The sequence below is a fragment of the Polypterus senegalus genome, chromosome 4, assembly GCF_016835505.1.
Source record: "Polypterus senegalus isolate Bchr_013 chromosome 4, ASM1683550v1, whole genome shotgun sequence".
NCBI lineage: Eukaryota > Metazoa > Chordata > Cladistia > Polypteriformes > Polypteridae > Polypterus > Polypterus senegalus.
In genome coordinates, this window is record NC_053157.1 from 157,486,278 (window position 1) to 157,509,192 (window position 22,915).

Genomic DNA, 22,915 nt, shown 5'->3' on the forward strand with positions numbered 1-22,915 from the left:
CCCAGGCCAGCCGAGAGATATAGTCCCTCCAGCGTGTCCTGGGTCTTCCCGGGCCTCCCTCCCAGTTAGACATGCCCGAGCCACCTCATCTGACTCCTCTCGGCGCGGAGGAGCAGCAGCTCTACTCTGAGCCCCTCCCAGATGACTGAACTTCACCCTATTTTAAGGGAAAGCCCTGACACCCTGCGGAGGAAACTCATTTCAGCTGCTTGTATTCACGATTTCGTTCTTTCGGTCACTACCCATAGCTCATGACCATAGGTGAGGGTAGGAACGTAGATCGACTGGTAAATTGAGAGCTTTGCCTTATGGCTCAGCTCCTTTTTCACCACGGCAGACCGTTGCAGAACCCTAATCACTGATCTACTTGTCATTCTTCCCTCACTCGTGAACAAGACCCCGAAATACTTGTACTCCTCCACTTGGGACAGGATCTCGCTCCCAACCCTGAGAGGGCACTCCACCCTTTTCTAGCTGGGTACCATGGTCTCAGATTTGAGGTGCTTATTTCCATCCCAGCCACTTCACACTCAGCTGCTACTTATCCAGAGGGAGCTGAAGATCACGGCCTGATGAAGCACACAGGACAACATCATCTGAAAAAAGCAGTGACTCAATCCTGAGTCCACCAAACCGGACCCCTCAATGCCCTGGCTGCGCCGAGAAATTCTGTCCATAAAAGTTGTGAACAGAATCGGTGACAAAGGGCAGCTCTGGTGGAGTCCAACTCTCACTGGAAATGGGTTTGACTTACTGCCGGCAATGCGGACCAAGCTCTGACACTGATCGTACAGAGACTGAACAGCCCTTATCAGGGGGTCCGGTACCCCATGCTCTCGGAGTACCCCCCACAAGATTCCCCGAGGGACACGGTTGAACGCCTTTTCCAAGTCCACAAAACACATGTAGACTGGTTGGGCAAACTCCCATGCACCCTCCAGGACCCTGCTAAGGGTGTAGAGCTGGTCCACTGTTCCGCGACTAGGACGAAAACCACACTGTTCCTCCTGAATCCGAGGTTCGACTATCTGATGGACCTCCTCCCTGGACCCCCGAATAGACTTTTCCAGGGAGGCTGAAGAGTGTGATCCCTCTGTAGTTGGAACACAACCTCCGGTTCCCCTTCTTAAAGAGGGGGACCACCACCCCAGTCTGCCAATCCAGAGGCACTGTCCCTGATGTCCATGTGATGTTGCAGAGGCATGTCAACCAAGACAGTCCTACAACATCCACAGCCTTGAATAACTCCGGGCGTATCTCATCCACCCCCGGGGCCCTGCCACCAAGGAGTTTTTTTGACCAACCTCGGTGACCTCAGTCCCAGAGATGGGGAGCCACCTCAGAGTCCCCAGGCTCTGCTTCCTCATTGGAAGGCATGTTAATGGGAGTGAGGAGGTCTTCAAGTACTACCCTCCGACCCACAACGTCCTGAGTCGAGGTCACAGTGCACCATCCCCACCATATACAATGTTGACAGTGTACTGCTTCCCCCTCCTGAGACGCCGGATGGTGGACCAGAATCTCCTCGAAGCCGTCCGAAGTCGCTCTCCACGGCCTCCTCCCATGCCCAAGTTTTGCCTCAGCAACCACTGAAGCTGCATTCCGCTTGGCCTGCCGGTACCCTATCAGCTGCCTCCAGTGTCCCACAGGACAAAAGGGTCCTGTAGGACTCCTTCTTCAGCTTGACGGCATCCCTCACCGCCGGTGTCCACCAACGGGTTTGGGGATTGCCGCCATGACAGGCACCAACCACCTTACGCCACAACTCCGGTCAGCCGCTCAACAATAGAGGCATGGAATATGGCCCATTCGGACTCAATGTCCCCATCTCCATCGACATGGTCGAATTTGCTAGAGGTGGGAATTGAAGCTACTTCTGACAGGGGACTCTGCCAGCGCTCCCAAAAGACCCTCACAACACATTTGGGCCTACCAGAACTGACCGCATCCTCCCCACTATCAAAGCCAACTCACCACCAGGTGGTGATCAATTGACAGCTCTGCCCCTCTCTTCACCCGAAAGTGTCCAAGACATGTGGCTGCAGGTCCAATGACACGACCACAAAGTCGATCGTCGAACTGAGGCCTAGGGTGTCCTGGTGCCAAGTGTACATATGAACACCCCTATGCTTGAACTTGGTGTTCATGATGGACAATCCATGACAAGCACAGAAGTCCAACAACAAAACACCGCCGGGTTCAGATTGGGGGCCATTCCTCCCAATCACGCCACTCCAGGTCTCACTGTCATTGCCCACGGGGCATTGAAATCTCCCAGCAGAACGAGGGGAGTCCCCAGAGGGTATGCCTCTAGCACCCTCCAGGACTCCAGAAAGGGTGGTTACTCCAAACTGCTGTTCGGTGCATATGAGCAAACAACAGTTAGGACCCGTCTCCCCACTTGAAAGTGGAGGGAGGCTACCCTCTCGTCCACCGGGTGAACCCCAATGAACAGGCTCCGGGGGAGTATGCCCACACCTGCTCGGCGCCTCTCCGGGGCAACTCCAGAGTGGTACAGAGTCCAGCCCTCTCCAAGGAGATTGGTTCCATAGTCCAAGCTGTGCTGCCAAGGTGAGCCCACTATATCTAGCCGAACCTCTCGACCTTGTGCACTAGCTCAGGCTCCTTGCCCTTCAGAGAGGTAACATTCCACGTCCCAAGACCTTGGCGGTCCGATCTTTGGCTACAGAAGGTGGCTCTTGGGACGTGGAATGCTATTCTCCAATGTCATATTATATTATATTATATTATATTATATCTATGGGATTAGTAAGATATGAACGGGGAATAAGTGATTCCTTTAGAACTAATAAATAAATCATATGAAGTGGTTTTAGCTCTGAGCAGGACAGTTTTTATTTGTTACCTTACATAAATATGAACAGATTACAACCTGCACAGAATGTTTCTTTGTCCCTCCATCCATCTATCCATCCACCCATTTTCTAAAACCGCTTATCAAGAGCAGGGCTGTGTTTTCCTTGAAGCCATGGCCATTTAACTTCTCACTTAACAAGAATACATTGGTTTGTACATCTGTCTTATTTTATCAAAGTGTGTACTAATGTTGTACATTTCAAGCCTACATGTTTTTACAAGGCACAAAGTATTAAATTTTTTTACAAACAAAAGTGTGCAAATGTGTCAAACTTAAAAGTGTGCCTGTGCCTTTAAAAGACTAACACTTATTGCTAAATGGAGTTGGCATTTATATCATCATGTACCTCTAATGCACTGCATTATATGAGGCAACTATCATTTTGATATGCTGTGTGAATACCTAAAAGAGAAGTATTATCTGTGTGTGATATAATGTGTTCTATTAGGCTGCTTTACAAAGATATCTGCATGCTGGTCAGTAGTGTCTAATGAAATAAAGAAGAAGGACCTCATTTACATCCTTTGTTGTCAACTGTGCTTTTGAGTGTAGATACTGTGATATAATCACTCTCATTTTAGATGTTATTGTACCTAGGACATAACAGTCTCTACAACATCTTTCTGGCAGAAATAGTGCCTACAAACATGGTCTCCGGTTATCTGGAACATTTTGTGTATGTGTGTTTTTCATACATAAACTAGATATGTTGCTAGATATGCCATCCACCATGCAATGCAAAGCCTGCTCTTTCAGGGTACCATGCCATCTTGTACTGTATAAAGCTATTTGCTGGTCTCTTTCTAGTATGGTGTCGAGGTTGTCATGGTCTGCATACATTGGTTTGAGTATGGCATTTTGCTGGGTTTGAGTATACAAAATGTCCAAGGAGGCATAACTGATTTTCTAGATTTAATTCTTGAATTGTACTCACTCTGACTTCAACTTTAATATGGCTTCTGTACAGTGACAGTATTGGTCAAATACAGCAGGGTAATGCATAGATCTGGTGGTTGTTGTCTTTTTTTTAATTCAGAAAACAATACAGTTTTTATTCATGGTTTGTATAGGTTTGTCTCAAACTGAATATCTAGAAATAATCTTGGCCAACATGGAGGACTTTTAGATTATTGAGAGGGATCAGGAAATTGAATATACCTACAATGCATATAGAACACTGCTATTCATCCTTGCTGCAGAATTATCCATACTCACATTTAATATATGGTAGCAAACACTTGAGCAATTCCTCCTACATCCGTATACTCCTCTGAAAGTAAAATAGCTCTAGGCATTAACAGTTATACTGTATATCTAGGCTTCAAAGTTACACAAAAAAGGCCTGAAAGATGCTTGAAAACAGACTTTATTATTTAATTTGAAGAAACATGAATTTTAGCCTGTGCTAAGTACAGAGCAACTTCTTCAGCTGTTTGACTCCAGTCATGGATTCTTTGGGATGAAAAGAATTCAAAGATGTCTTCCTCAGGAGTTTCAAATTGAAGGGAGGCAGGAGCTGTAGCACTGTGCACTATCTGAAGAGAAAGAAGATTGGCCAGGGAATTAACTGATTAATTAAGTGAGTTGCAGAGCTTGAAGATTTCTATTACCCTGAAATATGCAAGTTTCTGCACCAGGCTGCAGCTGTCTGCAGCTTATCCTGCACAGTTAAACTGCTAACTGTCTGAAAGTGTGTTTTTTCTGTCCCTAAACCAGCTCTACAAAATGAAACTGCAGACTGATCAATTACAATATATTGTGTAGTGTAGGTCAGGTGAAGAGTAAGCCTCTCATGAATTTCCTGAGGCATGTAGCTCTGTAAATATGTCCTCTCTGCTGTCTTGTTCTACACATTTAGCACTGTGTATCAACTAGTTCCTAATTTGTAAGGCACAGTCAGTCATTTTATAACCCAATTTAGTCCTGAACAGGGTCACGGGGTCTGCTGCAGCCTATTCCAGCTAACAAGGCAGGAACAAACCTTGGACAGGGCACCAGTCCATCACAGGGCAAACACACATGCACACACATGCACGTGCTCACACAAAACACACATGTGACAAACCAATCACACACTAGGGCCTTTTCAGGATTGCCAGTTCACCTAACCTGCATGTCTTGGACTACTACTTTGGAGAGAAACTCATACAGACACGGTGAGAACATGAAAACACCATACAGGAACAGAAGGAACAATTGCTCTTCTATAGCATAAAACAAAGTCATATTGCTTTTTTTCTTTGCATGGCACATGTGATTTACAGCTGCAGTCACCCTTCACTAATAGCCTAAAGCTAAATATAGAAACTGGGAACTTCAAGACACTATTCTGAATGTGCTTCATATGCAGAATTCCTCTGTTAGCATTATGGTTCCGTAGCCTACTGTTGCAGAAGACTTTCTTCAAGCTGACTGTCACAAGTCTCATGTGAGAGCTGGTGCCCCTCTAGTAGTTTGGAACCAACTGGGACCAAGGGTGACATAGTCAAAAACTCAAAAAGAAGGTAAGATGAAAGTTAAAACAGAAAGTTTTGTTTTATTACAACAGTTATTTAGAAACAGATCTTGTGAAGAAATATGTACAGTATAAAAGTAAGCAAAAATAAAAATAATCCCTGAAATAATCCAAGTACTTGTGCTATATACAAAATCAAAAGTGAGCAATAACTTAAGACAAAATAAGGGGTTAACCTAACAAAAACAAATACAGTACAGGGCAAAAAGCAGTCTTAACATATTGTAAAATAAAGGACAAACACAGCATAAAGGGTTGGGGTTTCCGCCCCGATACTGTAAACCAAGAAATCAATTGCAGGTCAAAATTATACAAACAAAATCGTTCATATAGCGCCGGGGACGCCTTCACATGCGCCGGCCATTTTATATAGGAGGAGCCGGAAGTGGAGGAATGCTGGGAAGGAGGCGTGAGGGATGACGGGATTGCTGGACGTCAGGGAAGATGGCGGAGGAAGGGCGGAAGTGGACGCAGCTACGGTCAGGTTAAGATGGTGGAGTGTCTTTTTCCTAGAAGAGAGAGCAGAAAGGTTAGTACCCCACCATTCCTACCGCTTAACGCCCTTCGTTGTATTTCAGGTCCGTCCAAGCTGCCTCCTATTTGCAGCATGCGTGACAATATTTATAAAAATATGGCTCTGCTACACCCATGAACAAAGACAAAGCTCCTCTGCATCCAGAAAAATCAGAAGCTTTCACTAACTAATATGGGAGTAAAGTAAGCTTCCATGGGGCAACAGTCACCAAGCCACTCAGCCTCACTCTAACTAATGATTGTTCAGCACATTCTCCAGCAAACACTATCCCTCATGCTTACTCTTTCTCCACCATCACCAACCAGGTTATCAACCTAGTCCTAAACCTTATGTCCTAAGCCTTATGTCCTAAGCCTCCTATGTCCCACCTGTGTCCCAAGCCTTATCAAGAAATCTAATTACATCCCTGAGGGGAAAATGACCCACTGCTACTTACACATAACCCATACCAACATGACTGAATAAAATCAATAATAACAAAATAAAACTTTTAAAAGTAAATATAAAAACACCTAAAAGTGAGATCTAACCACAGGTTGAAACCAAATAAACATATACAGAAATAAACATGCACACTCGTGCCTGTCAGATCTAGCTTCCAACTTTCTGTGTGTGTGCTGGGCTAGAGCACCATGTATAAAATTATTTGCCAATCTCTGCACATGTATTTGTATGATTGAAAGTGGCTGGGTGAAGATGGACCACAAGACCAGCTGGCTTAAAGCCACAGACTACAAGTGCTAAGATAAAATATTGTATACACTTTTCTCTACTGAAATGCGCTGTTTAATAATGTGCTCACACTGACATGTACATAGAAAAGGCGGTTCAGCTGTGGTTGTTGTTCATTTTGCTTTGGTGGTACTCACAGCATCACAATGATAAAAAGAAGGAAAACTCTGCCTTGTGGATACTAGATGTAGTATTTTTTTTTTCAAATAGCAATTATAAAAACATCTACATACTACCAATATATGTTAGCTGTTATAATCTGGAGTTTTTCCCCAAAGTGAAATGGGTGAGGCCTCCAAAACAAGTTAGCGAGCTGGCCAGAATCTTACCTGGTATGCCCAGCTTACCACGCTTCAGCCAGGCTCCAAAGGCACCTGCTGGCTTTAGCTGGAGCAGGCCTCAAAAAAAGGGAAGCTGGCAAAAAACTATGAAAATCTCAAACTATATACCAAAAGTCCCACAAGTGGAAGGATGACTGTTAACCTTTGGCTTGTATGAACAAGGCAAACAAAGAAGCTCCAACTTCAAAAAGAGGCACAAAGGAGTTGCTTAAAAGGTAATCCAAAGCAAAACAAATTTCCAATAGACATTCTAATTGCAAAACTCCTTGAAACAAAGCAAAAAATAAAAAATAAACAGAAAATCCAGCAATAAAAAAAGCAATACTTACTACACAACTTCAACAAACAAATGGTTTCCACTACTAAAACCTTCTCAGCCAGTTTAAATAGCCTGAGGGAAGTCTCAGAAACGGTTATGTCAGTGTGGCCCTGCCTCTCAGGGTTCCACCCACAAGGAGCACAGGAAATAGTCACTCAGTCATTATCCAACCGCTCAGTGCATCCAGAAAGTATTCACAGCGCATCACTTTTTCCACAACTTGTTATGTTACAGCCTTATTCCAAAGTGGATTAAATTAATTTTTTTTCCTCAGAAGTCTACACACAACACCCCATAATCACAACGTGAAAAAAGTTTGAGGTTTTTGCAAATATATTAAAAATAAAAAAAACTGCGAAATCACATGTACATATGTATTCACAGCCTTTGCTTAATACTTTGTCAATGCACCTTTGGCAGCAATTACAGCCTCAAGTCTTTTTGAATATGATGCCACAAGCTTGGCACACCTATCCTTGGCCAGTTTCACCCATTCCTTCTTGCAGCACCTCTCAAGCTCCATCAGGTTGGTTGGGAAGCATCGGTGCACAGCCATTTTAAGATCTCTCCAGAGATGTTCAATCGAATTCAAGTCTGGGCTCTGGCTGGGCCACTCATGGACATTCACAGAGTTGTCCTGAAGCCACCCTTTGATATCTTGGCTGTGTGCTTAGGTTCGTTGTCCTGCTGAAAGATGAACCGTCAGCCCCCAGTCTGAGATCAAGAGCTCTGGAGCAGGTTTTCATCCAGGATGTCTCTGTACATTGCTGCAGTCATCTTTCCCTTTATCCTGACTAGTCTCCCAGTTCCTGCTGCTGAAAAACATCCCCACAGCTTGATGCTACCACCACTGTGCTTCACTGTAGGGATGGTATTGACCTGTGATGAGCTGTGCCTGGTTTCCTCCAAATGTGACACTGGCATTCACACCAAAGAGTTTAATCTTTGTCTCATCAGACCAGATAATTTTGTTTCTCGTGGTCTGAGAGTCCTTCAGGTGCCTTTTGGCAAACTCAAGGCAGGCTGCCATGTGCCTTTACTAAGGAGTGGCTTCCGCCTGGCCACTCTACCATACAGGCCTGATTGATGGATTGCTGCAGAGATGTTTGTCCTTCTGGAAGGTTCTCCTCTCTCCACAGAGGACCTCTGGAGCTCTGACAGAGTGACCATCGGGTTCTTGGTCACCTCCCTGACTAAGGCCCTTCTCACCCGATCACTCAGTTTAGATGGCCGGCCAGCTCTAGGAACAGCCCTGGTGGTTTTGAACTTCTTCCACTTACAGATGATGGAGGCCACTGTGCTCATTGGGACCTTCAAAGCAGCAGAAACTTTTCTGTAACCTTCCCCACATTTGTGCCTCGAGACAATTCTGTCTCAGAGGTCTAAAGACAATTCCTTTGACTTCATGCTTGGTTTGTGCTCTGACATGAACTGTCAACTGTGGGACCTTCTATAGACAGGTGTGTGCATTTCCAAATCATGTCCAATCAACTGAATTTACCACAGGTGGACTCCAATTAAGCTGCAGAAACATCTCAAGGATGATCAGGGGAAACAGGATGGACCTGAGCTCAATTTGCAGCTTCATGGCAAAGAGTGTGAATACTTACGTACAATGTGCTTTCTCAGTTTTTTATTTTTAATAAATTTGCAAAAATCTCAAGTAAACTTTTTTCACATTGTCATTATGGAGTGTTGTGTCTAGAATTCTGAGGAAAAATAAATTTAATCCATTTTGGAATAAGGCTGTAATATAACAAAATGTGGAAAAAGTGATACGCTGTGAATACTTTCCGGATGCACTGTATATCCTAACACAGGGTCATGGGGGTCTGCTGGAACCAATCCCAGCCAGCACAGGACAGGAACAAACCCCAGCCAGGGCACCAGCCTACTACAGAGCACACACACACACACAAAGCACAATTTAAGATCACCAATGCACCTAACCTGCATGTCTTTGGGAGAACATGCAAACTCCACGCAGGGAGGTCCTGAGAAGTGAACCCAGGTGTCCTTACTGAGAGGCAGGAGCTACCACTGCGCCACCATGCACTTCACACAGAAAAATAGGTAAATTTAATACAAATTAACCAATAGTAAGCAAAATGAACAAAAATAGCATATATATTTAAAATATTAAAATGCAAAGAAAACAAAAACAACAATAAAACATCCAAATGTATGTTAATACATCTTGACAATCAAGGGTCAAAACTGTGACATCAAAGGCAATAGATCAGGTGTCAAAAAAAAAAGATCACAGTCTTAACAGGATTATGTGGTAAATGAATGAACAAGAGGGTGGCATGGTGTCACAGTGGGTAGCGCTGCTGCTGCGCAGTTAGGAGACCCTGGTTCGCTCCCAGGTCCTCCCTGCGTGGAGTTTGCATGCTCTCCCCGTGTCTGCATGGGTTTCCTTCCACAGTCCAAAGACATGCCGCTTAGATGCATTGGTGATCCTAAATTGTCCCTAGTGTGTGCTTGGTGTGTGTGTGCCCTGCGTGAGCTGGTGCCCTGCCCAGGGTTTGTTTCCTGCCTTGCCTGTGTCGGCTGGGATTGAATAATGCGGGTTGAATAATGGGTGGATGAATGAACAAGAACACTATTGAAACATCGAGCCTAAACAAACCAAGCAAAACAATATCAGAACTAAATTTTGCTACACTCTTTTTCAGTCAAGATTACTGGGTCCTTAAGGCTAAGTAAAAAAAAATGAAAAATTTTCCATTTCTTTTATTTTTCTTTGCCCATATTTATTTCTTCCTTTCAGAACTGGTGATGAGCCTTTTCTAGCCAGACTACTCAGTTGGGTCTACTTTCATCTAATTTTGTGTGTAAATGTTAAGAAGTGTTTTGCTTTCTCATTCCTGTTTGACTTAACACTGCAAAAAATGAAATCTAAGCCAAGTGAAAAGTATTTAAATCATGAAATTAAGTCTAATTTTCCTTATTGTAAGAATTATTGGCTAATCCAAAAAAGCCGTGTTCATGCTTATTTAGCTTACTTTAAGGAATCTTGTGAAATTAATTTTGCTTATCCCTTTGGCAGATTTGTTTTTTTGCTAAATACAACCAAACCAATTCCCAGTTAGTCTAGTTTTTCCGTATGCATTTTTGACTTTCACAAATAATTTAGTAAACCCCATTTGCATTTGCTTTAATCAAATCTGGGAGAGGAAGACTAGCTGGTTAATCAAACAAGCATATAAAATGGTCTCTCAATCTGAACTGCTCCTGTTTCCAGTGAGTAATCACCGGCTTTCAACAATTGCACACAAGGCTGTACTGGATAATTTTTCTGGCTGATGTCAATCATTGGAATTTAGTACAATTTTTGATCAAACCAGGGTCAAGTACCCAGAGCTGAAGCCTTCTCGATTGAATTCTATCCATTGTTCAGTTTATGCTTCAGTTATATTCTGTACTTTGAGGTTGTTCTTTAAAGGCCTTAAACAGGAGAAAATCTCTCGATATAGAGAAAGAACACTTTAATATATTAAGGCAGAGTGTTTAAGGAAGGTAAAGCCAGGACACAATTATGTGAGCTCAGATCATATTGGGGAAAAAAGAAGAAAGGTGATACCTAGTATTCTGAGCAACTGTGTGCAAAGATAACATGATACATAATAGTGCTTGTGAAGGGAAGGAAATTCTAGGATTTAGAGAACAAAGAAATGCAGTAATGTAGAATTGGTTCTAATGTCTTTCCTAATCACCTAGTAAGTGTTATGAGGCACTCTACACCTAGAGCAACAAAATAGTTTTTCACACAAACAATATACAGTAGGACTAAATTTACTATTTTGATTGCTATAAAGACATTTTCCACAGTCATGCTCAGTTTAAACATATGTTAAATACATGGACATCTTTCAACCGGATTTTCATGTCCTTCTCTTGACTTGAGGAGAAGTTAACCACTCAGCCCTGCAGAAAGCCAAGTTACAAGAAGGTGAGTGTTGTGGAATCCTTTTAATACTGTACACTTCTTACCATAAGTGATCCACTACTCTAAACAGAGTTCTTACTCTTTAGTAATGTGTTGCATGTTAGTTGGACACACCATGAAGTACAAATTAAATGTTCTCTGTACATGTGAGAGTACTACCCTAATTAATTACTACTGCTACAATAAAATCATATAATGAGAATGAGTGTAATGAGAAAGTTACAGCCCATGAAACACAGAGAGAATCTTTCAGTTTGTGGACTGTTATAAAATCCAATCTTAGCAGTAACAAATGCTTGAATACGAATTAAAAAAGTCATTTTTTTTTCCTGATTGAATATTCTACTAGGCGCTGAACATTAACGTTATTTGAAATGCTACTAAACTCATGTAATATGAGTAAAAGGCTCATTGACTAATTGTAGATTAACATTAGTATGGGATTTTATTTTTTCTGATTGTTTTAACAGTCAGTTTGCATATGTAGTATATTGTTACACTGCTCTTTAGCAATTTCACATTAGATTAAAGTGCAAGACAATATTTAAAGTGTGATTGAAGGAAATAGTGAACATGATTAATAATGGTACAAAGAGAAGTAGAAACGTTAACATTACAATGTTTAAAGTGAAGCAGAGGAGTCACTTTCCTTCAGAACCCAAACATGTTCTGTAAAGTGTATTACTACAATATTTTAAATGGCATAAGCCTGCTGCTATATTTGTCACACTCTGTGTTTTATTAATGTATTACCATGAAACAGTCCTATGTGTTATTAAATTGCATTTTTTTTACTTTATTTGTTTAATTTAGTGATGCATCTTTTTTATTTCCATAGAAACCCATTGTAAAACATATATTACTATAATGGGTTTCTATGGAGACAGAATCTTAACTTAGCTTTGTTTGGTAAAGTCATGTTTGTAGGAATTCATGTCCCTGATATAGTTACATCTTGATTAAGCCGGGGGATGACTGAAATGTATTTATGCATGATTACTAATCCTATTAGGTACACTTGCAAGTTTATTACCTCAGTTAACCTCTGACTCTTAAGTTATTTGACCCAAGTTATAATTAGGAAAAATATATTAAGAGGGTACTGTAGTTTAAACTCTGAGTGAAAGGAAGCAACTCAATGTGAAGAGGTGAACAAATTGTAGTTCTGAAAATGGTGAAGAGGTCTATCCTCTCTTGAAAAAATAAATTAGGAGATTATTTTGTAGCCAAGCAACTATTGTGTTATAAAACTAAAGATTTACACAAAAAAAAAGAGTTGTTACGGGAGTGGCGTAGTGGGTAGTGCTGCTGCCTCGCAGTTAGGAGACCCGGGTTTGCTTCCTGGGTCCACCCTGCGTGGAGTTTGCATGTTCTCCCCATGTCTGTGTGGGTTTCCTCTGGGTACTCTGGTTTCCTCCCACAGTCCAAAGACATGCAGGTTAGGTGCATTGGCGATTCTAAATTGTGTGTGCGCCCTGTTGTGGGCTGGCGCCCTGCCTGGGGTTTGTTTCCTGCCCTGCACCCTGTGTTGGCTGGGATTGGCTCCAGCAGACCCCTGTGACCCTGTAGTTAGGATATAGCGGGTTGGATAATGGATGGATGGAAGAGTTGTTACAGGTCATGACATATGCAAACTAAGGGTTCATCTTGGCATAATAATTGTAACTTGCTGGATCTTTGGCTATCCTGTACTATCCTTTTGATCCTTAACTGCTATTGCTAACATTCTGATGTCTGGATATTGATCAGCTCTTTTAATTATGGTTGACATTGTTGTGGTGAAAAATTCGTCACCAGAAGGCTTTTTACCTGAAAATGAAGGCTATTTGGACTTGAAATAGACAGACAGAGTTTTACAGCTTTATTGCGATAAAACAACACAAATAACAACATGGACTCAATCCAATACGGCCAAACTGAGTTGAGCCCCGAACGGTTCAGCAATCAAAGTTTATATAACAATTTCTTATCACTTTGACCTCGTTCAATTAGCTCATTCTGCACCTGTCTATATTGTCTATTGGTCACTCTAGTTTCTTTTTTGCTTAATTTTGATTGGTTCTTGGACTGTGCAGATGTTCCTTCTTCCATATTTGGTATTTCATGGTGTCACTTCCTTCTCTAGCCTTTCAAGCTATGCTATAATGGTGGCTTAAAGCTAAGCTTTAATTAAAAAGAAATATGGTATATGCTTTCATTTAATCATTGCGTGGCAGTCCTAACTTGCCTTAATTTCTATGCTAAAGTTAATTTCTAATATATTCTTCTATATTTATTGCTAATGCCTGAATATACTAGTGTTTCTTTCACGCATTACATCAGTGTGACCTTGCTTACAGCAAAAGCCTTTTGTTGCCTTTCTGCTGATCCATTAATCCAGCTGGATTCTTACGTGCCTACCAGATCCATTTTCTCTCTGTGGTATTGTTCCTTTAGCTTCCCAGCCTTGGACACTGGTGTTCTCAATCTTCTTACCTTGTTCTAAGGTGGTTTCTACACATCATTTTTGTTCTCGTTTTGTTCTTTTCCCATACTTGCAATTCTGCTGGAAGCTTAAAAAATAATGCAAAATGAATGATTTTTTGGTTAACTATTTTTGCTTGACCTATCTTATTTGCTAAACATTCTAATTTATGATTAATCTAATGTTTTAGAAGCTTTTAATTACTTTTTATGGCTCTTTAGGTTAATTTGCTATTTTTATGCTAATACAGTGAACCCTCGTTTATCACGGTTAATCCGTTCCAGACTCTACCGAGATAAATGAATTTTCACGAAGTAGGATTCTTTATTTATAAATCGAATATTTTCGCAGTTAGAGTAAAGAAAACCTGTTTATGACCTTCTAAATACATTTTTTAACATTATTAGAGCCCTCTAGACATGAAATAACACCCTTTAGTCACCATTACACTCAGATATTACCAATATATTAGACAAAATAAGAGAAAATAAGACATATTAGACGTTACAAATATCATATTACTAGGCGACTCGCCTTTTAAAGGCACCGACTTTTATCCTCAATTTTTGTGCGCTCCATGTGTACATCAGGCATGTAAGTGTAGGGAATGAGAACATCAAAGTGCTCATTCATAACATCTCCCGAAAACTTTTTTTTTTATCCCCTCAAGTGCTTGTCGTACAAAAGTCGTACAATGTCAGCCCGAATCTGTACCGCTAAAGAGGGAATTTCATGCACTAAATAAGCTATAGATGAGAATAAGCAAGCACCATCTCCCCTGATATTTACTACGCGGTGAGTGATTTGTACTCCATCAACATGAATTATTTCCAGAGACATAATTTTGTCTATTTTTCTAGCACATCGCGTACAAAAGCAAGGGAATGATGAGAGCACCAGAACTCTGCTCACATCGCGTCGGTTCGTACCTCAAGCCGCAAGTAGTAAGTCTGTAATAAGCGGAATACCGCTTTTTGCACTCAGGGACGGAAGGACAATTCCGAACGCTTTTATATAGTAGATTATTGTACTGTACATTTAATTGCACACAAACTCACACAGTTCTTACACACAACCACTAACCTATGAAGGCACGACCTCAGTAGGAGAGTCCTCAGAGGTGGTGCAGTATCTTCAGCAGGTGCGTTGTTGTCTTCTTCCGCTGAAGGAGTACTAGGAGTAGGCAGTGGGTGTCTGAGTGCGCGGCTGAAGAACATCTTGATAGGCAGTTGCTGGCACTGTCTTTTCATATGCGTGAGGAGGCTTTTGTAGGGTGTATGCCATCTTTAATCATATCCAAGAGTTTCACCTTCTCCTGGATAGTAAGCATCTTCTTCCGGCGCTTAGTTTTATTGTCAGAAGGCTTAGAAAAAGCAGCACGTTTAGGGCTTAGATAAAAGTTCTCAGAAAGCGCATGCGTAGTGACGTAAGCGTGTATGAGAAAAAAATCGTGATAGAGTGAAGCCGCGAAAGTCGAAGCGTGATATAGCGAGGGATCACTGTATAAAAATCTCCCATCTCATATATTTCTGGCATATTATGTGCTGAGATGTGCTGGTATTGTGAATAATGTATATGTTTGTCACATGCAGAGAGTTTCCACTCGGTCCTATATGGTGGCTCTGAGGCTAGGGATCTGCGATGGCAATCGGAATGTTGCTGGTTCGAATCCCGTAAATGCCAAAAGTGACTCTACTCCTTTGGGCCCTTGAGCAAGGCCCTTAACCTGCAATTGCTCTGTCCTGGGTATGACGTTACTCTGCATCTAGCCCTTTCTGGCATGTAGGCCCCCCAATCTGCAGGGAAAAACCTGGGGGTTGGTAGCAGAATTGGCACTCCAGCTGCCATAAAAAAAACCTCACACTCGTTCCATTCCATCTGAACTAGTGTGGTGCTGAGGTGTCACCCGTTGCATGGCTGCACTTGGGTCCTAACCTGGGGTCCTGAGTTGGTTTGTCATGTGGTGGGTGCGGCAATGTGCAGTATCAGCATGTGTTCCTAACCTCCTCCTTCTTATACGGTGACTAGGCTATCACAAAAGGTTGCTGGGCAGCATAGTGCTCTAGTGGGTCACACACTATGTTCTTTCTCTAGGAAAATAAATTTGGAACAGCTGTGAACTATGAGAGTTTGCTTCATGTTTAAATCAGAAAAGACATTTCAAAGCATTTAATATGTTAATTTATTTTGGACGGATATTGAATCAATCCCAGTTCTGCAGTACACATTATTATTTTTTCTGATTAACATTTTGTTAATTTTAAAAGCAAAGAAAAATGTAACAATTTTCAACATTTTGAGAGTATAGCTTAAAAAGAGAAACCCCCATTAGTGTGTAATCCTCCCCTGTGAAACTATGTGAAAAATGCATATAAAACAAACAGTTGGTCACAAATTAGGGAAAGCAAAAAAAAATAAGTCAGAAGTGTACTGAAAGGGCAAGCATCTCTGTATTACTGACCACTGACTACCCAATGACCAACCATCTTAATATACAAGTTCCATTTTTCAATTAACCTGAAAATTGAAGATGGAAAGGAATTACTAAACTTCTGAAACCACACCAAAATTGCTCATAATGTTTTTTTAGAATGTCTACAATCTTAGGTGCTGAGACACCAGCACCACTGTAGTGGTAACACTATGTACTGCAATTTCAAAAAACCAAACTCCCAGCAACAATAGAGGTGCCTACAAGTTAATCGAAATGATAGCACAAGAATAAAAAAATATCAACATAAGTGCATAAAAAAATTTGCAAAATTGACAAAAATAATCTGACCCATTGATTTTCAGCATGGGGAGTTCAATGATCAATAGGTTGTAAAAAGATGACTTCCATTAGTCAAGAAACAGTGTTGTAGAAACCTTCAGAGACCTATCCACACAGGTGGTACAGTGGTAGCGTTGCTGCCTCGCAATAAGAAGATCGTAGGTTCATGACCAGGGTCCTAACTGTGTGGAGAGCACTTTAAATAATGAGAAAAGAACTATATAAATGTAAAGAATTAGAGATAAACCAATGCTAGCTTTGCAGAACTGGTGCCGAGAGATAAAATTCACCGCTGAGTAAAGGTCAGAGACAGAGAAGAGAAGTCATGATGAAAAAAATATGTGGGGAAAGAAGGGCATGTTAGAAGAAAGAATTGTTGAGTGGAAGTTAAACAGAGGGGACTGGAAGGGAGAAACATAAAGATAATCCCAGAACATGTGGAGAAATTTTCCCGGGGAATTGATATTACAATGGTGGCAAAGAGGATCACTTGGGGAGTCTAGATAGCGGCCTCTGCTCCTATCAGCCTTGGAAGGTCCAAACCTTCTACAAAACAATTAATATCTGAAAGAGATATGTTAAAGGATTTAGAGAAGAGTTTTAAGTATAATTCACAAAAACAATTATTAATTTCACTGGATTTGTTAGTAGTATATTCTGATTTAGTTTGCATGGAGGAAACAGATGCAAAATCATTATTTTTCTGAACTCGTCAACAGTGCTGCTGTTAAGAACTATGAACTCCTCTAGCTTTGATATGAAATTCTGTCTGAAGTCAACATTCTCCAGCAAGGTCAGGTTAAAATGCCTGAGAGGAGAGCAAAGGAAAATTATACAAGGGCCAGACAAATGTGAAAATATTGACTAGTCTAGATAGACAATGACTGTGGGAGGAAAAGAAAAAGGGTATTTTTTGACAGAGGGATTGAATAAATGGAACAAGCCAATCAGGTTAAGCCCAGAGATGACCTTGATAATAAGTTAGTGGACTGAGGGATGGTTTGGTGAGTGGGAGGAGAAGATTTATTTAGCAGAGTTCTCATATATGTGTTTAAATCAGTAAACCAGATTATTTCATTGTCTTAAAAGTTTGGTAAGTTTAGAAGCTAGAAGCATGTATATGTGACCAGTGATGTGTTTGGCATGACAAACCTAGTGGGACCATACAGGAATTCTTCTGTATGTGTGCAGGCTTCTCCTATGTTATGATTATGAGCTATGTTATGAGCGAGCGGAAGCAGAGAGCGGATCAGCGAGCGGAAGCAGAGAGCGGATCAGCGAGCGGAAGCAGAGAGCGGATCAGCGAGCGGAAGCAGAGAGCGGATCAGCGAGGAAGCAGAGAGAGCGCGGCGCTCCCACAGGCACGTAGCCCTTTGAAAGCACCGAGCAAGTTCACCTGAGGTAAAGCCGCAGCTGACCAGTAGAAATAACCGCAGTGAGAAATTAAAGTCGATCGCTTAGCGGGTGGTGGAAACTTAAAAGCGACGGTGATTCAGCTCAACACGGAAAGCGCAGAAGCACCTATAAAACGGCAAAGATGACTTCAACATTTAATGTAAGTTCTATCTGCTCTCTGCCCATCGAGGGCACGTTTATATGTTGTGTGTCCTGCAGTATGTACAGCTCAGGTTTTCCGGCCGACAGTGCAGATAGCTTCACCTGCCAAAAATGTTTAGTTAATTTAGAGTTGGTCGGGAAAATACGCGAATTGGAGGACCGCGTTAGGAATCTGATAGCGATTAGGCAAACCGAAAATTGGATCGACTCGGTTTGTTTAGACAATTCGGCTACATCTGATTCGACTTCAGTCTCTCCAGGTCCCACTGTAGTCAGTGCGAGGCCGAAATCAGCAGCACCAATTCAGCCACAGGGCGAGTGGGTAACAGTAAGACGGGGTCTAAGAATCCAAAATTTAGTCCCCAGCACCCAGGTCACCAATTCGACCCAGAACAGGTTCTCAGCTCTCCAGCCTGTGGAAACTGAGAATAATAAAGTGCTCATAATTGGCGATTCCATAGTGCGGAATGTTAGAATTCCAAACTATGTTAAACCAGCAGTTAATGTTAAGTGCCTTGCAGGGGCCAAGATTTCTGGCATAAAGGCCGCATTGGACCGTGTTGCCGATGAAGTATCTACCTTATTGCTGCATGTCGGCACTAATTATATTTATTTACAGCAATCTGAGGTATTAAAGCGAACTTCATCTCTATGCACCAAAGCTAAAACAAAATGTCGGAATTTAATTGTATCTGGTCCCTTACCAAGATTGTATAGAGGGATGTGATTTATAGCAGATTGCATTCCTTTCACTGCTGGCTAGAAACCTGGTGTGCAAATAAAAGCATAGCATTTGTGAACAATTGGGATGATTTTTGGGAAAGGCCTGGATTTTTCAGAAGAGATGGTCTTCATCCTAACTGGAGGGTATCTTATGTATTATCCCAAAATATGGCAGCAAAACTGCCTGGTTGACTGATTAGAGCACCATCCAGGCCGCAGTCATGTGATCTTAAATCACAGGCTGTTCTTTATCCCACCTGTTATTTTCCTGAAGCTGTTACCCATAATCCCTGTTGTGGGGCATCCAGTAAATTTAGTCTTGAAACAAACCATAAATTAATTGATAACCAAAAATAAGGTGTATAATTAGACCAAGGGATAAAACCAGACACTCCACCAGGGGCATCTGTAATAGAAATTTAATTCAAATTAAAACAAAAATATATCAGCAGTTCAGAAAGAACCATGCAGTTTTAAATGCTGTTTATTGAACATTCGCTCTCTTGGCACTAAAGCTGTTTTGGTAAATGATATAATATTAAGTACAAAATCTGATCTGTGTCTTCTTACTGAAACCTGGCTTAGTAAATGTGACACTGTTCCCTAGCTGAGGCGTCACCAGATGGATACTCGTTCCTTCATAAGTCTAGAGATTCTGGTCGAGGAGGAGGCCTTGGAATAATTCATTGTAACAAAATGCAAATCACTCCTAAAAATTTAGGCAACTTTACATCCTTTGAGGCATTCATTTTAAATATTAAAACAGATTCCAACACAATTATAGTGCTAGTCTACAGACCACCAGGGCCATATTTATTGTTCATGACTGAATTTAGCAACCTTCTGTCTGATTTGGCTATAAATTATGATCACGTAGTTCTGATGGGGATTTTAATGTACACATTGATGTGGAAACTGACACTTTTAGCAAATGTTTTACTTATTTGTTAAATTCAGTAGGATTTTGTCAGATTGTCAAAGGTCCAACTCATAATCATAACCATACATTAGATTTAATTATAACTTACAAAGTTGAAATTCAAAATTTAAATATTACTCCATTAAATGTAGTTATTTCCGATCACTTCTTAATTACGTTTGATTTAGTTCTGCCCATGCCAGCACTCGAGATTAAAACAAAGACAGTGCGACATCTAGATTGTAATTCTGCTTCAAAATTTATAGATACCTTGAGTAAGTCGAGTGTAATTGTGGAAAACCATTTAGATCAGTTAACATCAAATGTAAACGTGGAAAACAATTTAGATCAGCTAATATCACATTATAATGTGACCTTGAGAGATGCTTTGGACACAGTGGCTCCTCTAAAAACAAAAGTGATCAAAGCACATAGAAACTCTCCCTGGTTTAATGAAAACACTCGAGCTCTTAAATTAGAGTGTCGAAAACTGGAGCAGATGGAGAACAACAAAGCTACATGTCTTTCAAATTGCATGGACAGAGAGTGTTAATAAATATAAAAAAGCCCTCTTTAAAGCTCGCTCAGAATACTATTCTACATTAATAGATAGCAATAATAAAAATCCTAGGGTACTTTTTAGAGCAGTGGCTAAATTAACAAATGGGAATTCAGATCAACAGTGCAAAATACCAACAGATATTAGCAGTACAGACTTTATGAACTTCTTCAATGAGAAAATTAAAAATATAAGATCCCAGATCTCAGCATCACAGTACAAACCAAATACTAGCTTAGCAGACCCTGCTCACATTGCATTCAGCACTTTAATAATTTTAATCCTGTAACTGAGCAGGAAGTCTTAACTTTAATTACTAAAATGAAGCCCACTACTTGTTCCCTAGATCCAGTGCCAACAAAACTAGTAAAAGTGCAATGGATGTTCTTGTAGCACCTATTCTAACATTATCAATAGTTCATTATTGCATGGCACAGTACCTGATGCACTAAAAGTGTCAGTCATTAAACCTTTACTTAAAAAGTCAGACCTAGACCCACACATACTAAATAACTATAGGCCTATTTCAAATTTACCATTTCTCTCTAAAATACTAGAGAAAGTAGTCGCCAGTCAGCTTCAGTCACACCTTACGCATTACAATTTATTTGAGAAATTCCAGTCTGGCTTTCGACTGGTCATAGTACAGAAACGGCACTAACACGGGTTGTAAATGACATTCTGATATCCTCTGATGAAGGAAATTCCACTGTAATTATGTTGTTGGACTTAAGTGCAGCATTTGACACCATTGACCATTCTATTTTACTGCACAGGCTAGAAAACGATGTTGGGCTTACAGGCCCGTGCTCGCTTGGTTCAGTTCTTATTTATCAAATCGATTCCAGTATGTACAGAAATGTGCTGACAGTACTCCATCATTATACACAGAAGTTCAATATGGTGTCCAGGGCTCAGTACTGGGACCTTTACTGTTTTCACTTTACATGCTTCCACTGGGATCTGTCATTAGGAAACATAATGTTAACTTTAATTTACTGTAAATGCAGATGACACCCAGTTATACCTTTCATTTAAATCAAATGAAGTTTCTCCGATGTTGTCTTTAATTAGTTGTGTTAGTGAATTAAAGGAATGGATGAATGAGAACTACTTGTCTTTAAATACAGATAAAACAGAGATGTTAATTGTTGGAGGGAATGACGCTGATCACAGCAATATTTTGTCGTCATTTAACTCAGTTGGAATCCCAATTAATTTTACTGAATCAGCCCGCAATCTAGGAGTTATCTTTGACTCTAGCATGTCATTTAAAGCATATTACAAAGTCGTCCAAAACATGTTTTTCCATCTTAAAAATATTAGGAAATTAAGGCGCTTTCTAAATAAACAGGATTGTGAGAAATTAATTCATGCATTTATCTCTAGTAGGATTGACTACTGCAATGCGGTGTTCACTGGCTGTTCAAACTGTTCTCTATACAGCCTCCAGTTAATCCAAAATGCCGCTGCAAGAATTATTACAAGAACAAGAAAATATGAACACATAACCCCAGTTCTTAAATCTTTACACTGGCTCCCAGTTAATTTAGGGCAGATTTCAAAATCCTCCTTTTAACATATAAAGCATTAAATGGCCAAGGTCCGCTTACTTGTCTGAACTTATCATGACTTACAAACCTGAGCACATTAAGATCTCAAGATGCCGGTCTGCTTAGGATTCCAAGGATTAATAAAATAACAGTGGGAGGTCGAGCTTTTAGTTACAGGGCCCCTAATCTGTGGAATGGTCTTCCTGCTTCCATAAGAGATGCCCCTCGGTCTCAGCCTTTAAATCCCGGCTGAAGACTCACTACTTCAGTTTAGCATATCCTGACTAGAGCTGCTGATTAACTGTACATACTGCATCTCTGTTGTTAGTCATTAGCACTATAACATAAGTAACATGATAATTATATTTGAATACTAACCCTCACCTATTCTGTTTCTTTTCTCGGTACCCAAATGTGGCCATTGGTGCCACGGCCCACCTGCCAAGTTGTTTGCCTGCCTATGGTAAAGTCATCCCTGATGGAGGATCACAGGAATCATGGGAAAGAGAGGTCCTTTCATCGGAGCAATGTTTCAGCCGTGGCATGGCCAAATGGAGATGCAGCTAGATGGATGAGGTCTCCAGGACTCTAAAAATATCCAAACCTAATTATGTCATATCATCTACTGTTAAACCGTAATTCTAAAATTTTTATTATGCTGTCTTAAGGAATTGTTCTGTTGTGTATATTGTATTGTATTGACCCCCTACTTTTGACACCTACTGCACGCCCAACCTACCTGGAAAGGGGTCTCTCTTTGAACTGCCTTTCCCGAGGTTTCTTCCATTTTTCCCTACAAGGTTTTTATTGGGAGTTTTTCCTTGTCTTCTCAGAGAGTCAAGGCTGGGGGGCTGTCAAAAGGCAGGGCCTGTTAAAGCCCATTGTGGCACTTCCTGTGTGATTTTGGGCTATACAAAAATAAACTGTATTGTATTATAAAACTGTATTGATTAACTTACCTAACTAATAATATCTGTCCTTATTTTGCTAAAGACAAGTGAGACATACAAATTTTGGTACTTTCACGTCCCACAAAATCAATCAGACAATGGGATGCTTGTGCCTAGGGTGTCTCAATTAGCATTATATCATTTT